A 17,120-nucleotide genomic window follows, 5' to 3' on the forward strand; every position below is an offset into this window, starting at 1 on the left:
TTGATGACTTTATCTAACTCTATAAATACAATGAATATTGAGGAATAATATAGAGATCTGCCATTTAATGTGAAAAAGTTTGCTAGATATTTTTTGCTTAATGTATAGAGAAATAAATTTTAAAAATGTTCTGGTTCAAGGTGGCAATCTAGGAAGATCTGCAACTCTGACACAGCAATATAGGTCATCATGTTTTCTCCTTATCTTGAAGCCAATTTTACTGAAGTATAATTTACATGTGGTAAAATTCCACATCATAAGTATTTTCTGTGTCACCATGGGTGAAGTCCTTTTCTGCTCTGTGTGTGGGAAACCATGGTATTCTAGACTGGAGTATTTGAGTTTTAGATACCACTATATCTCCAGATTTGCTATGTTGACCCATCAGATAGCAAATATACATATTATATTTTAACACATGTATGCTACATGCTTGAAAACAGAACATTTTGTTTCAAGGATATTGGGTTGGTGAATTTATTTAGTAATTTAAGAAATAAAGTGTTCACAAGTTATATGACCTCTACCGGGGTGTGATAGAGAAGCTACTTAAGTTTATACTTCTAAATTTTTGTATAGAAATAATTTACCATGTCATCAGTTTTATTGCAGATCTTTGAAGAACTCTTCAAATATAAATCTAATTGATTTTAATTTAAATATGTAGCTAATTTGAGAAAGTAATGGATACAGACAGTATTAGATATATATGGCTTCCCATAAGTTTTTGAAAAAGGAAATAAGAAAATTATCAATGTCTTTCTAGTGCCAGGAACTATCTTAGGTACTGCAGATATGGCAGTAAATTACATGCATGTGGGTAACCTTCATGAACAGTACAGTACAGTGCATTTTGGACAATAAGCAGGCAAGTGCACACCCAAAATAATAAATGGCATAGTAGGAAGTGTACTGGCTTAAGCAATGTTGCAAAGCATGAAGGAGTACTTAATTCAGATTTTAAACTCTGGCAAGGATTTTGATGTAAGAGAACCATACATTCATACAATGTAATAAGTAAAGACTTAGATCTAAAATATCATGCTCTTGTTATGTCTAGTCCCAAAAATATTCTTCGGTCAAGGATTTTCTTCAGGGCACATTGACATCTTTATTCCTGAGGCTGTAGATCAGGGGATTCAGCAGGGGGACAACAATAGTATAAAACAGAGAGGGCACTTTCCCTTGGTCCATGGAGCTCACAGATGATAGCTGCAGATACATGAACGCTACAGATTCATAGAAAATAGCAACAACTGAGGAATGGGACCTGAATGTGCTGAAGTCTTTGGACCTGCCCTCCATGGAACGAATGTGGAGGATGCTGGAAATGAAGATGTTGGAGCTAAGGATGATCAGGATGGGGATAAAGATGTTAAGTGCACCAAAATAGAACCAGTAAATCACTGACATAGGTGTTAGAGCAGGAGAGATTTAGAAGGGACAGAAGATCACAGAAATAATGGTTGATCACATCTAATTTGCAGAAATGAACCCTAAGCATGTAGCCTGTGTGAGAGAATGCACGTACAAGTCCCGTAATATACACTCCTGAAATGAGGGAGAAACAGGTCTGATGGGACACAACGACATTATAGTGCAAGGGGCTACAGATGGCAACATAGCATCCATATGCCATTGCAGCCAACGTGTAACACTCAGAGATAGCAAAAAGGACGAAGAAGTAAAGCTGAGTCATGCATTCAGGGTAGGAGATGATGTTCTTCTCTATCACAAAGTTCACAAGCATTCTTGGGGTAATGACAATGCACTGACATATGTCAATGAAGGACAAGCTACTGATTAAACAGTACATGGGGATGTACAGGTGGGAACTGACCCCAATCAGTGCGATCACACCCAGGTCCCCCACCACCATGACCACGTAGTTTCCTAGGAAGAGGAAGAAAAAGGGCAGTTGGAGTCATGGCCATTCTGTGAGCCCAGTGAGGATGAAATCAGTCACTGAAGAGTGATTTTCTGCTGCCATTTTTGTCCATGTTGTCTCTGGAGGGAAATGAGAAAAACACAGTCACTGGAGGGAATTCATTATGGTTTTTTGTTGTTGGAGCAGAGTGCTCCCTATAAATGATTCACAGTATCCTTTTGACCTATATAATCACTTAATTCTTCATCTCTTTATGTAAGCAATGTACATCTTAATCCAATGTTTATAAAGCCTCATTTTCAAATATAATAAATTTATTTTCTATTAAAACATTTAGCCATGTTTATAATCATTAAAAAGTGCATGGCAGCTTTATGCATAACAATCCAAATTGGAAGCAATTAATATTTATGTTTAATTGATGAATATTTGAATGTATCATAGTATATATACATCATATGCATCCACATATATACATATATGTGTGTGTATATAAAAATATAGATAACATATACAGAGACATATACATATGGAATCTATAGATGGAATTTAAAGTGTGACATTCAGAGTCTCTTAACTGGTCACCATCAAGTACAAACTACCTCATCTATCTGTCCCATGATGCCATATAAGTATTACCATTTTCTATGTGTGCCATCAAAATCAACCCTGAATATTCATTGGACGGAATTGTTGCCAAAGCTGAAGCGCCAATACTTTGGCCACCTGATGCGAAGAGCTGACTCATTGGAAAAGACCCTGATGCTGGGAAAGACTGAAGGCTAAAGGAGAAGCAGGCAGTAAATGATGAGATGGTTGGATGGCATCACTGACTCAACTGATATGAATTTGAGCAAAGTCAGGGAGACAGTGTAGGACAAAGGAGCCTGGTGTGCTACAGTACATGAGGCGGCAAAGAATTGGACATGACTTACTGACTGAAGAACATAAGAACGTGTGAGCCATGAGATTTGGAAGCACTGAAATAGACTTATACCTGGAGTTCCGTATTTAGTTATGGATGTTTTTATGAAGGAGAGACAAGAAAGAAGGCATAAATATATATCCTAGGAAAAGCAAAAAGGAGAGAGTTTCTTTTGTGCAGAGTGTTTGAAGGATTTAAAACACTCTCTTTAATCAAAGTAAGAAAAATATTTTAACCTTTGAATGCCTAGAACTGGAATGAACTATTAATTCTTGTCACAAGATGCACTCAACCCTAAACCAGATGACGATCCACATTCAGGGACACTGGAGAAAAGATTTCCTTTAATGATTTTAGAATAAAGTAAAAAAAAAAAAATGCCACACTCTTTTGCCCCTCTCCATCCTTAGTTTTTGTCATCAAATTCCTCTGGTACCAAACTTTCAATTTCTTTCAGTTCAGGGACTATGTCATGTTTTCTCAGTTGTCTATCTTTTTGTTTGTTTTTCTCACATGAAATAATCCTACCAACTCTCTGTCTCTGTTGTGTGGTAAATATGTTCTATTTTCTTTTCAAATCTTCTTTAAGTTAGAAGTCATCATGAAAACATTCTCCAACACCTTGCAATTGATTTAACCTTCCAACTTCAAGCTCAGAAAACTGTCATTTCTAAACAGCACATGTTTAGACCTGAGATAAACCATAAGTCAGATGATGCACTGAATCAGACTCATTCTCCTCTGTATGACAAGTAAATTGCATAGTGTTTAAGACATAGGAGGATATAAACATCTGCACCTTTCTCAGTTCTTCCCTGAGCGGTTGTGTTCACTGTTCTATGAAGGTGTATCCTGGATTTCATATATGCCAGGCAATAAATAATATGGAGTCAAATACTCTGCAAGGATTTCCATTACTCAGGAGACAAGCTCTTGAGAAAAGAAGCAGTTGCAGTTGACATGTGCCCAGTTGTCTAACTTTTTTCCTTCAAGAGGGATTCTCTGTCAATCCTGAACTCAGCAATTAGTGATCAAGATTTCTTCACAGGATCTCCTGGAGATTTTTTCAAAATCAGATCCTCAACCAGAAGTTCTGAGGAGCATTTGAGATTTTGAGATTCTGAATCTATTTTTTTTTTGTAAATTAATTTTAATTGAACGCTAATTACTTTAAAATATTGTAGTGGTTTTTGCCATACATTCAGATGAATCAGCCATGGGTGTACATGTGTCCCCCATCCTGAACCACCCTCCCACCTACCTCCCCATCTCATCCCTCACTGTCATCCCAGTAACACCAGCCCTGAGCACCCTGTCTCATGCATCGAACCTGGACTAGTGATCTAATTCACATACGGTAATATACATGTTTCAATGCTATTCTCTCAAATCATCCCAACCTTGCCTTCTCCCACAGAGTCCAAAAGTCTGTTCTTTACATCTGTGTCTCTTTTTCTGTCTTGCATATAGGGTCATCTTTCCTATCTTTTTAAATTCCATATATATGCATTATTATACTGTATTTGTATTTTTCTTTTTGACTTACTTCACTTTGTATAATAGGCTCCAGTTTCACCCACCTCATTAGAACTGATTCAATGCATTCTTTTTAATAGCTGAGTTCCAGGAGTTGGTGATGGACAGGGAGGCCTGGCGTGCCGTGATTCATGGGGTCGCGGAGAGTCGGACACGACTGAGTGACTGAACTGAACTGAACTGAATATTCCATTGTTTTTATGTACAACTGCTTTATTATCCATTTGTTTGCTGATGGACATCTAGGTTGCTTCCATATCCTACCTTATTGTAAACAGTGCTGCGATGAACAATGAGGTTCATGTGTGTCTCTTTCAATTCTGCTTTCCTTGGTGTGTATGCCCAGCAGTAGGATTGCTGGGTCATATGGTAGCTCTATTTCCAGTTTTTTAAAGGAATCTCCACACTGTTGTAGTTTGCATTCCCACCAACAATGTAGGAGGGTTCTCTTTTCTCTGCACCCTCTGCACCCTCTCCAAGCATTTATTGTTTGTAGATTTTTTGATAGCAGCCATTCTGACTGGTTTGAGATGGTACATCATTGTGGTTTTGATTTGCATTTCTCTGATAATGAGTGATGTTGAGCATCTTTTCATGTGTTTGTTAACCATCTGTATATCTTTGTTGGATAAATGTCTGTTTAGTTCTTTGGCCCATTTTTTGATTTTGTCATTTATTTTTCTGGAATTGAGCTGCATGAGTAGCTTGTATATTTTTGAGATGAATTCTTTGTCAGTTGCTTCATTTGCTATTATTTTCTCCCATTGTGAAGGCTGTCTTTTCACCTTGCTTATAGTTTCCTTCATTGTGCAAAGCTTTTGAGTTTAATTAGGTCCCATTTGTTTATTTTTGCTTTTATTTCCATTACTCTGTGAAGTAAGTCATAGAAGATCCTGCTGTGATTTATGTCAGAGAGTGTTTTGCCTAGAAGAGCTAACACCTATCCTACTCAAACTGTTCCAGAAAATTGCAGAGGAAAGTAAACTGCCAAACTCTTTCTATGAGGCTGCCATTACCCTAAAACCAATACCGGACAAAGATACTACCAAAAAAAAGACAAACTACTGGCTAATATCAAGGATGAACATAGGTGCAAAAATCCTCAACAAAATTCTAGCAAACAGAATCCAAGAACATAGTAAAAAAATCGTACACCATGACCAAGTGGGCTTTATCCCAGGGATGCAAGGATTCTTCAATATTCAAAAATCAATCAATGTGATAGACCACATTAACAAATTGAAGGATGAAAACCGCATGATTATCTCAATAGATGCAGAGAAAGACTTTGACAAAATTCAACATCCGTTTATGATCAAAATTCTCCAGAAAGTAGGCATAGAAGGAACATACCTCAAATTAATAAAAGCCATATATGATAAACCCCAGCAAATATTATCCTCAATGGTGAAAAATTGAAAGTATTTCCCCTAAAGACAAGGGTGCTCACTCTCACCACTACTATTCAACATAGTTTTGGAAGTTCTAGCTGCAGCCATCAGGGAAGAAAAAGAAATAAAAGGAATCCAGATTGGAAAAGAAGAGGTAAAACTCTCACTGTTTGCAGATGACATGATATTCTACATAGAAAACCCTAAAGACCACCAGAAAATTACTAGAGCTAATCAATGAATATAGTAAAGTTTCAGGGTACATAATCGACACAGAGAAATCCCTTGCATTCCTATACACAAACAATGAGACAACAGAGAAATTAAGGAAACAATTCCATTCACCATTGCAATGACAAGAATAAAATACTTAGGAGTAAATCTACCTAAAGAAACAAAAGACCTATATATAGAAAACTAAAACACTGAAAGAAATCAAAGATGACACAAATAGATGGAGAAATATGCCATGTTCATGGATAGGAAGAATCAATATAGTGAAAATGAGTATACCACCCAAAGCAATCTATAGATTCAATGCATGCCCCATCAAGCTACCAATGATATTTTTCAGAGAAATAGAACAAATAATTTCGCAGTTTGTATGGAAGTACAAAAAACTCGAATATTCAAGGCAATCTTGAGAAAGAAGAATGGAACTGGAGGAGTCAGCCTACCTGACTTCAGGCTATACTAAAAAGCTACAGTCATCAAGACAGTATGGCACTGGCACAAAGACAGAAATATAGATTAATGGAACAAAAATTAAAAAGCCCTGAAATAAATCCACACACCTATGGACACCTTATCTTTGACAAAGGAGGCAAGAATATACAGTGGAGAAAAGACAATCTCTTTAACAAGTGGTCCTGCGAAAACTTGTCAACCACTTATAATGAAACTCAAATACTTTCTAACATCATACACAAAAATAAACTCAAAATGGATTAAAGAGCTAAATGCAAGACCATAAATTATAAAACTCCTAGAAATTCTGCATCTTTACAGGCTTCTAGCCAGAGTTACCAGTTCCCAGTTCACTCTGTGAATAAAAGGTTTTAGAGGATCACACAACATTCTGACAAATTATCTTAATGTTAATGTGGCAACAAATTTTAAAATGATGAACAAATCATTTATCCTTGTACAAAAATGCATTTAATCCATTTTATGTGTAAATACGTAATATACATATTAATTCAAATTCGAATCGATATGTTATTGGATTTAAAGTTATGGGGTAGGAATTCAGAATATTGACTTAATTTTTTTATATTTTAGGGGCTCATCATTAATGATTCTAGTTTCTAAGTTGTTTATATAAACTGTTTTAATAGGCACTTATGTTTTATGCTTCTTCTATTCCTATATATTAGATTTTCATTTTTTATTCTAAAATAGGAAATTTGGAAGTGTACATAAAATGATTGATTCAAGGTAAATTTCACACTCAAGTTGATAGATCTTATAGTTAAATATAAGAAGATTCAGTTATTTTTAAAGTTTACACTTGTGTTACATTGAAAGTGAAAGTCACCCAGTTGTGTCTGACTCTTTGCGACCCCATGGACTATAGAGTCCATGGAATTCTCCAGGCCAGAATACTGGAGTGGGTAGCCTTTCCCTTCTCCCTGGGATCTTTCCAACCCATGCATCAAACTGAGGTCTCCCACATGGCAGGTGATTCCTTACCTGCTGAGCCACAAGGGAAGATAGTCCTTCTCAAATTTAGATACTCATTTAAACTCATTAAAAAAATTATCAGGGGAGGTTTTTTAAAATATTTCCTTAATTTCAATACCGATGGTGAACACTATACCAATTAAGCCAAAATTTTAGCATGTGAGGTCAGATATCAATATTTTTCTAAAGCTTCTCAACTTTTAATGTGCACGGGAATAACCTAAGGATCTTGATCAAAAGCAGATTCCAATAGTAAGTCTCATGTATGGTTTGAGATTACACATTTTAAATAAAATCTCTCAGATTTTTCCACTATTTCTCATCTATAGATCACTCTGAGAAACAAGGTGCTAGAGGATCTCTTGTTTGAATACCTTCCACTGGAGTTCTTTCAGATTCAAGGAAAATCCACCATACCCATGCACCAAAAATCTTTTAGCTAAGGGTTTGCTGTGGCTGCACGATTCTGATATGTTTGGAGAAGAATACTGTGTGTCTGGAATACCACCTTATAAGTAAACAGACTATGATTGAAGTTGCTTTACTGTGCCAAATAAAAGAAATGAGAAAGAGAGTTGGAGTTTAGTAACAGTCGGATATAGAAAGAATGTAAACAAGAAGTAAACAGATCATTCCTATAATTATTCAGAAATTAAAAATTTGAAGGGACCCATAGAAGCCATTCTTTCAGTTCAGACAGGGTATATGTGCTGATTTGGCTGATTTATATATATATATATTTATATATATTCTGGACTATATATAGCAGACTAGGAACCATGCCTAAGATAGAAGTTGTAATTATAGCCATTTTACCTTCTTTTTATATTACTGATGAAAATTCAGTCAACTAATATGAAAATATAATATAAATAATATGAAAATTAAGTCAAATAATATGAAATAATTGAAAATGAATGCTTGACATTGATGAAAGAATGGATCATAATATACATGGGTGGTAAATAAAATTACGCTTTATATATTTGTGGTATATTTGGACACTACAGGTGAATAAGGCAGCACACTACCCAAAGAACGTTGATCTGTTGGTAATGAGTAAGATGATTTGAATTGAGAAGAGGCAGAAGACAACTAGATATTTAGAGTTTCATGTGAATTTATACTTACCAGATGTTAATGCCCAGAAGCTAAAAAAGACCAATATGAAGGGAGAGAAAAGATATTTCCAAGATAAAACTGACAAGAAATAGCAATTGTTTATAACTTCCATGGCAAAAGTGCATGAACCTCATGAAAGTGATACAACCTACATAATTTTAGTTTATTACGAGAAGTTGTTAACATAAGTTTACTGTTGTAGTTTAGTGGTAAGGTTGTGTTGGATGGATGCTCTGTGACCTTGTGGACTGTAGCCCACAAGGCTCCTCTCTCCATGGAAATTCCCAAGCAAGAATACTGGAGTGGGTTGCCACTTCCCTCTCCAGGATATCTTCCTCACCCAAGGACTGAACCCACGTCCCCTGCATTGGCAGCTATATTCTTTACTGTTGAACTGCCAGGGAAGTCCCTGTTACATAAACAGTATAAAACTAATGGTTTAAAGATAAAAATGTATTGGGCTATTTTTATGAAAATTGTTGGTATTGAACATGATATTTGAATCTCATTGATGAGTCTTATCTTAAGATTCTGTATTAACTCTGTGTTTGGTCTTTTTGCTTGATCAACACAAGTTTGAAATATTTTGATTATTTTCATTAAATCAGATGAAATAAAAGTGAAAATAGCATTGAAGAGGTCTAGGGGAAAGCAATACAGTCTCACAGGGAAAGTAGAAGCTTAATGTATAGAAGGAAATTATTGGGAAGGTCTTACACTTACCCACAATTACCTGGGGGCAATAGATTACTTTGAGTAAAATCACAGTTCCTGGAGCCAGACATTCTAGCCTCTGTCTTTATTAAGTTTGGGACTATGGGCACTCACTCAAAGTAAACAAGCTTCAATTTATTCATCTTTCAAATGGAAAGAATACTAGGACTTGCCTTGAGAGATAACATAAATATTAAAGAAAGTTGTCTAATATAACGTGCTGGGTACAGTGTTTGATATTTTATACTATCTCAATGATAATGTTATTACATTATGATGATCATCATAGTTATTCTTGTTATTTGTATTTTTATATTACACTGGAGCTTCTTTAATTCTCAAGAGTCTCTGACAGTATTCTTGATATTTCTCCATACAAAATCAGTATAACAAAGTATTAGCCTGGAGAGAATTTGGGAAATGTATTGTATGGGGAAATGATCCTGAATTTCCAAAAATTTGAACAATAAAACTAAAACATTGCATATCTCAGGAAAGCAAACATTTATTTCTGATATGACACCAACAGTGAGTCTATTCATCTATATTTTTCAAGGCCCAGAATTTTCCTCAGGGCCAATTTGACATCCTTATTCCGCAAACTGTAGATCAAAGGATTCAGCATGGGCACGATGCAGGTATAAAACACAGAGGACACTTTCCCTTGGTCCATGGGGCTCACAGATGATGGCTGCAGGTACATGAATGCTGCAGATCCGTAGAAAACAGCAACAGCCAAGATGTGGGAACTGCAAGTGCTGAAGGCTTTGGATCTGCCCTCCGTGGAGTGGATGTGGAAGATTTTGTAGAGGATGAAGGTGTAGGAGGTAAGAATAGTTAAAGCAGGAATCAGGACATTGAAAGAACTGCAGACTAGAGCCAATAACTCGTTGAAATAGATGCTAGAACAGGATAGCTCCATGAGTGGAAAAACATCGCAGAAATAATGGTTAATCACGTTGGCCTTGCAGAAATAGAGTCTCAACATAAGGCAAGTATGGAATGTCGATTGAATGATGCACAAGATATAACCTGCTGCTGTGAGCTGGAAGCACCTATAATAAGACATGATGGCATTATAAAGCAAGGGGTTACAGATGGCAACATAGCGGTCATATGCCATTTCAGCCAACATATAACTCTCTGCAATAATAAAAAGAAGAAAGAAATAGAGCTGAGTCATGCATTCATGATAGGAGATGATATTTTTCTCTGTCACAAAGTTCGTCAGCATTTTGGGGGTAATGACAGTGGACTGACAGAGATCAATAAGGGACAAGTTGCTAAGGAAATAGTACATAGGTGTATGCAGGTGAGAACTGAGCCCAATCAATATGATCATGCCCAGGTTCCCCACCACTGTGACCACGTAGATTCCTAGGAAGAGGAGGAAAAGGGGCAACTGGAGTTGTGGTTGTTCTGTGAGCCCAGCAAGGATGAACTCAGTCACTGAGGAGTGATTTCCTGGGTCCATTTTCTTCTCAGCAGGATCTAAGTTTAAAAAAAAAAAAAAAAACAAACAGAGAAAATGAGTATATATCTGTGTGTGTGTGAGAGAGAGAGAGGGAGAGAGAGGTTTATGCATGTGTGTATGTTTGTGTGTGAGAGAGAGAGAAAGGCAGAGAGTATTTCTAGAGATCATTCTTTATCTTTCAGCAGAGGACATACATAATGCAGGGAATTCTCCAGTATCTCCTGCTACTCTAGGACAAACAATGAATCTCATTGAATTAGAATAGAAGTTATAAACATCAAGAACTTTACAATTAAGAAATTTCATAAAGTTTAAGAGAAACAACAATTTATGGATTTTTAAAGTCAGTCAACAGAAACATTTCTAGTATTATTTTGAGTATTCTTCCTTCCTCCAAGTTTCTATGTTTATATATTAATTTCATTCTTGTTGAATGGCATAGTATTTTTATCTCATTTATAATAGGTAATAGTTGTATATGCTATCTATAATTAATACAGAGAGGTTTCACAAGTCTGTGGAAAGTAGTTATATTAGTTGGGGCTGTCTTCTTTAGTAACATCTCAACTGAAAATATCTGAAATGTGATGACCAGTATCATTTCACCTGAGATCTGACGCTTTAATGTCCCAACTTCCTTCTCCCTGGACTTTTGACTCCAGAGAGCAGAAATGCAACTGCTTGACAGACATCATGCTTATACCTCGAAAGGTTTTTCCACCCCAGGAACCATTCTTCTTATTCTGATTTGGATAATTTTAGGGGTGAGAGTATAATGGTCTAAATACAAGTCACATACTACACCACTGTGACTAGGGCATCAGTGTACCAAGATTGATCAGTGACATTTGGATTTCATGATTTAAATGGTGGAGGTGAGAAAATAATTCTATTCTCTAAATCATAAAATGCCTTTGAACACAAACACTAGGTGTTTGGTATGCCAAGCTTTTTAAAATATAGTCATGCATTTTGCTTGTGCTAGCAATAGAATTCAAAGATGGGAGAGATGTGGATTAGTAAAGTACATGCAAAATAAAATAGGTGATTTAGATGGCTGGATGGCATCACCGACTCGATGGACATGAGTTTGAATGAACCCCGGGAGTTGTGATGGACAGGGAGGCCTGGCGTGCTGTGATTCATGGGGTCGCAAAGAGTCGGACACGACTGAGCGACTGAACTGAATGTCAGTTAGATACTAGTCAACAGTGTGATGTCTCTTTTAAAGACCAATGTATCTTTAGTCAAGATTTGCAAAGGAAATAGAAATTCATATTCTTAACACTCAAGTAATATTTGGCTATTGTGTTCAGTTTGAAGTAAAATACTGTGTGTGATATAAGTAAAGCTGCACAGTTTCATAAATATCATCTAGAAATCAGTTATTTTAAGATGGATAAAACAACCAAGGATATTTTTTTTCTAGCAAGGCAAAAATTCATGTAGCACAGGAAATTTATCTCAATGTTCATCACATGGCAGTGGGAGGTACTGAACTTATTGTATACATTCAAAAGATTGGGTAAAATTAACTGCTTCAAACCATGGGAAAAAATATTTGGTTTCACAGCAAAGACAAACATCCCTATCACCAGACACACCTGAGCGGACAGTCATAAAAGTTGGAGCAGAGACTGAATAACCACGTACATAGCAGATATTCTTTAAGGACATATGTAATGGTAGTTGGATTAGATGTATTTCTATTATCTTCATTCTAATGAATCCTGATTATGGTAGACAGTAGAGGATTGAGGCCTCAGCTTGACCCCATTCTTCCTGCGTGATCTTGTGATAATATGTCTACCTTCCAACTCTCTGAAAAACAGAAACACTAAAATCTACCTTCTGTGTAAATTCATAATACTGATTCCTATGAGATGTTTAGCACAGTCTCATATCCTTGGAAAGACCCTTATACTGTCATTGTTATTTTAATTTTATTCTATTGAGTTGCTTTTGTTTTAGTGTCATTTTCATTCCTTAGATGATGGCTGGGATTTTGCTTTTGTTTTCCTCAAGACATTTTCTTGTTCCTCATTTCTACCTAAATATATAAAATGATACTGAAATTTGAAATTTTTATTCAATATTAACTCCTAAATATCAAAATTTTCCAAGTTCTCCAAAAAAAGTTTGAATAAATTTCTGTCATTCATGATTTATATCACATAACAACAAAATCTTTTATTTTTATGTCCCACCAGGTATTACATGATTTAACTGTTACACAAAACAGCGTTTGATAGAATCTCTTTTATGACTCATTATATCTCTTTATCTTCTCTCACACATTCCCAGTGTATCTGATGAAATCTATTCAATAGTTAGAGTCCTTAAGTTAAAGGCTTTAATAATGAAAACCTCAGTTAATAAGACCATTTTCTGTGTGCTGAGGCTACCTTTCTCATGTTTACATTTAGTACGTGCTTAATTCTGCATCAATTATTATGAGGTACTTATCGGCTTTTCTTCTGTACTAGACTAAACTCAATACAGTGTTTAGCACAATACCTTATATAAAAGAATCAATAAATATGATTTTTAAATAAAATTATTGAAAGGATTGTAGTAATAAGTTAGCATAGACTCCAACACAAGTGAATGAAACTCTTTCACACTGCCTGAGTGGAGGTGAGTAAACAAAGGAATACTGGCCATAACTTTCTCCAGCAGGGACAGAGAGATGATAAGGTAACCTTTCCTCCTCAGGGAGTGTGAATATTAGAGTGAGGACAGATAAAAACAAAAAAATAGCTGCTTGCATCAATTAGTGCACTGTGAGGGAGCTAGAACAGAAGATCTAACTTTTTAAAGTCCAGGACTGGGATTCAAGTACATCCCTCTTGCTCCCCAGCACACCAGTGCTGTGTCTTCTCCTTTATTTCTCTGAAGGGAAAAATGGTTCTGGTGATGCAGGTGGATAGTTCTGAGTACTAACCTTGCAGGACTTCTTGGTGTAGCGTCATAACCTAGAAGATACTGTCATAATAATTTTGAGTCACTGGTCCTGACTTCTATTGAAGTCAATGGCCCTCTGCAAAGGCTGGTTGATATGAATGGTGATTTATACTGTGAATGTTGACGCTAAGAGTCAGATGAGGAACAGATAATGCTAATGATCTCCCAGTAGGATCATACCCTACAAGTATCAACTCTTGGGATAAGTTACAATTAGCAATTCCCTTTTCTTCCTTTGACTCTCAAGTGTTTAATAGTGTCGTATCATTGTAATTTATCATTTTTTGTTAGATTGTAGGTTGGAAGCAAGCTTGTAATAGATCTTATTAGAACTCTGGTGAATTTCATGTCAAGCTATATAAAAATTCAAAATTTTAGGAAATATTTAAGACCTGCATTAAAGGAACATTCTAAAGTGATTTCACATAAGAGATAAACAAAAAATTGAAAAAAATCTTTGTGTGCAATAGTTGAACGATTTTTTTCTCATTGACCTGTATTTAACTATATTTAGATACCATAATGTATTTATAAAACAGTAGTACTTGAAATATTTTAACATGCAGACTGCAGGAAGGTTTCAACTGGTTACTGTCATTACCCCATGAAAAGTTCCTAACAAGTAGAATAAGTTAATGACTTTATCTAACTCTATAAATAAAAGAAATATTGAGGAATAATATAGAGATCTGTCACTTAATGTGAAAAAAATTTGCTTAAAATATAGAATAATAAAAAAAAAATCATGTTCTGGTTCAAGGTGGCAATCTAGGAAGATCCACAACTCTGACTGCAACAGTATAACTCATATTTTTTTTATCTTTAAACTAAATTTATTGACCTATAATTTACATAGATAAAATTCTACATACTTAGAATTTTCTCAGTATCAATATAGGTGAAGATTTTTTCTGGTCTAGGTATGGGAAACCACGGTATTTTAGACTGAAGTGTTCAAGATCCAGGTACCACTGTATCTCCAGATTTGCTGTGTTGCCCCATCAGATAACAAATATACATATTATTTTTAAATTCATGTATGCTGTATGCTTGATAACCAAGAGTTTTGCTTCAAGGATTTTGGGGTTTTGACTGTATTTAATGACTTAAGAAATCAGATGTTTACAAGTTATCTTACCTGCACTCGAGTTTGATATAGAAATTACTCAAGTTCATGCTTCTAAATTTTTGTGTAGAAATAATATAGGATGTCATCAGTTTTATTGCAGATTTTTTAAGAACTCTTCAAACATAAATTTAATTGATTTTAACTTTTAAAAGTCATATGTAGCTAATTGGAGAAAGTAGTGAAAAAACACAGTGTGAAATAAATATGGCTTCCCATAAATATTTTTTAAAAGAAAATAAGAGAATTATCAAGGTGTTTCTAGTGGCAGGAACTATCTTATGTCCTGCATATATGGCAATGAAATACATGCACGGGGATAATCTTTATGAACACTACAGCGCAGTACATTTTGGACAATAAGCAGGCAAGTACACACCCAAAACAATAAATGGCATAGTAGGAGGCATACTGGTTTGAGCAATGTTACAAAGTATGAAGGAGATCTTAACTGAGATTGTAAGATCTGGTAAGGATTTTGAAGTAAGAGAACCATATAGCCATATAATATAATAAGCAAAAACTAGATGGGGGAGCCTGGTGGGCTGCCGTCTATGGGGTCACACAGAGTCAGACATGACTGAAGTGACTTAGCAGCAGCAGCAGCAGCAGATCTAAAATATCATGCTCATGTTCTGTGTCTGATCACAAAAATATTCTTCTGTCAAGTTTCATCAGGAAAACGTTGGCATCTTTATTCCTGAGGCTGTTGATAGGGGATTCAGCACGGGCAAAACAATAGCATAAAACACAGAGGACATTTTCCCTTGGTCCATGGATCTCACAGGTGATGGCTTAAGGCACATGAATGCTGCATATCCATAGAAAACAGCAACATCTGAGATGTGGGAGTGGCATGTGCTCAAGTCTTCGGATTTGCCCTCCATGGGACGAATGTGGATAGGTGCTAGAGTAGGAGAGCTTGAGGAGGAGCAGAAGATCATAGCAACAATGGTTCCGTGCAGTTAAATTCTGTTCAGTTGCTCAGTCATGTCCAACTCTTTGTGACCCCATGGATGGCAGCATGCCTGTTTTCCCTGTCCATCACCAACTCCAGCAGCTTACTCAAACTCATGTCCATTGACTCGGTGATGTCATTTAAAAATCTCATATCCGGCCTCCCCCTTCTCCTCCTGACCTCAAACTTTCCCAGCATCAGGGTCTTTCCCAATGAGTCACCTCTCGCATCAGGTGGCCAAAGTATTGGAGTTTCACCTTCAGCATCAGTCATTCCCATGAATACGCAGGACTGATTTCTTTTAGAATGGACTGGTTGGATCTCCTTGCAGTCCAAGGGACTCTCAAGAGTCTTCTCCAACACCACAGTTCAAAAGCATCAATTCTTTGGCCCTCAGCTTTCTTTATAGTCCAACACTCACATCCATACATGACTATGGAAAAACCATAGCTTTGACTAGACAGACGTTTGTTGGCAAAGTAATGTCTCTGCTTTTTAATATGCTGTCTAGGTTGGTAACAGCTTTTCTTCCATAGAGCAAGAGACTTTTAATTTCATGGTTGAGCCCCCAAAAGTAAAGTCTGTCACTGTTTTCACTGTGTCCCCATCTATTTCCCATGAAGTGATGGGACCAGAGGCCATGATCTTAGTTTTCTGAATATTGAGCTTTAAGTCAACCTTTTCACTCTCCTCTTTCACTTTTTATCAAAAGGCTCTTTAGTTCTTCTTCACTTTCTGCCATAAGGATGCTGTCTTCTGCAGCAAAAGAGACACAGGTATATAGAACAATCTTTAGGACTCTGTGGGGGAACATGAGGGTGGGATGATTCGGGAGAATGGCATTGAAACATGTATATTATCATATGTGAAATGAATCACCAGTCCAGGCTCGACGCATTATACAGGATGCTCAGGGCTGGTGCACTGGGATGAACCAGAGGGATGGGATGGGGAGGGAATTTGGAGGGGGGTTCAAGATGGGGAACACATGTACACCCGGGGCAGATTCATGTCAATGTATGGCAAAACCAACCAATATAATATTGTAAAGTAATTAGCCTCCAATTAAAAAATAATAAAAAAAAGGATGATGTCTTCTGAATATCTGAGGTTATTGCTATTTCCCCCAGCAAACTTGATTCCAACTTGTGCTTCATCAAGCCCAGCATTTCTCATGATGTACTCTGCATATAAGTTAAATGAGCAGTCTAACAATATACAGCCTTGCTGTACTACTTTTCCTATTTGGAACCAGTCTGTTGTTCCATGTCCAGTTCTAACTGTTGCTTTCTGACCTGCATATAGGTGTCTCAAGAGGCAGGTCAGGTGGTCTGGTATT

General features: G+C 36.3%; 2 pseudogenes; both read right to left on the minus strand.

The window, feature by feature from the left end:
* Positions 1–1,039: 1,039 nt before the first annotated feature.
* On the minus strand, positions 1,040–1,990 carry LOC148773876 (olfactory receptor 8G5-like; annotated as a pseudogene).
* A 7,803-nt stretch (positions 1,991–9,793) lies between these two features.
* LOC129548522 (olfactory receptor 8G3-like) lies at positions 9,794–10,760 on the minus strand (annotated as a pseudogene).
* Between the last annotated feature and the right edge of the window lie 6,360 nt (positions 10,761–17,120).

This window comes from Moschus berezovskii, chromosome 25 (assembly GCF_049115385.1).
Source record: "Moschus berezovskii isolate FMDL1 chromosome 25, NW_MosBer_1.0, whole genome shotgun sequence".
Classification (NCBI taxonomy): Eukaryota; Metazoa; Chordata; class Mammalia; order Artiodactyla; family Moschidae; genus Moschus; species Moschus berezovskii.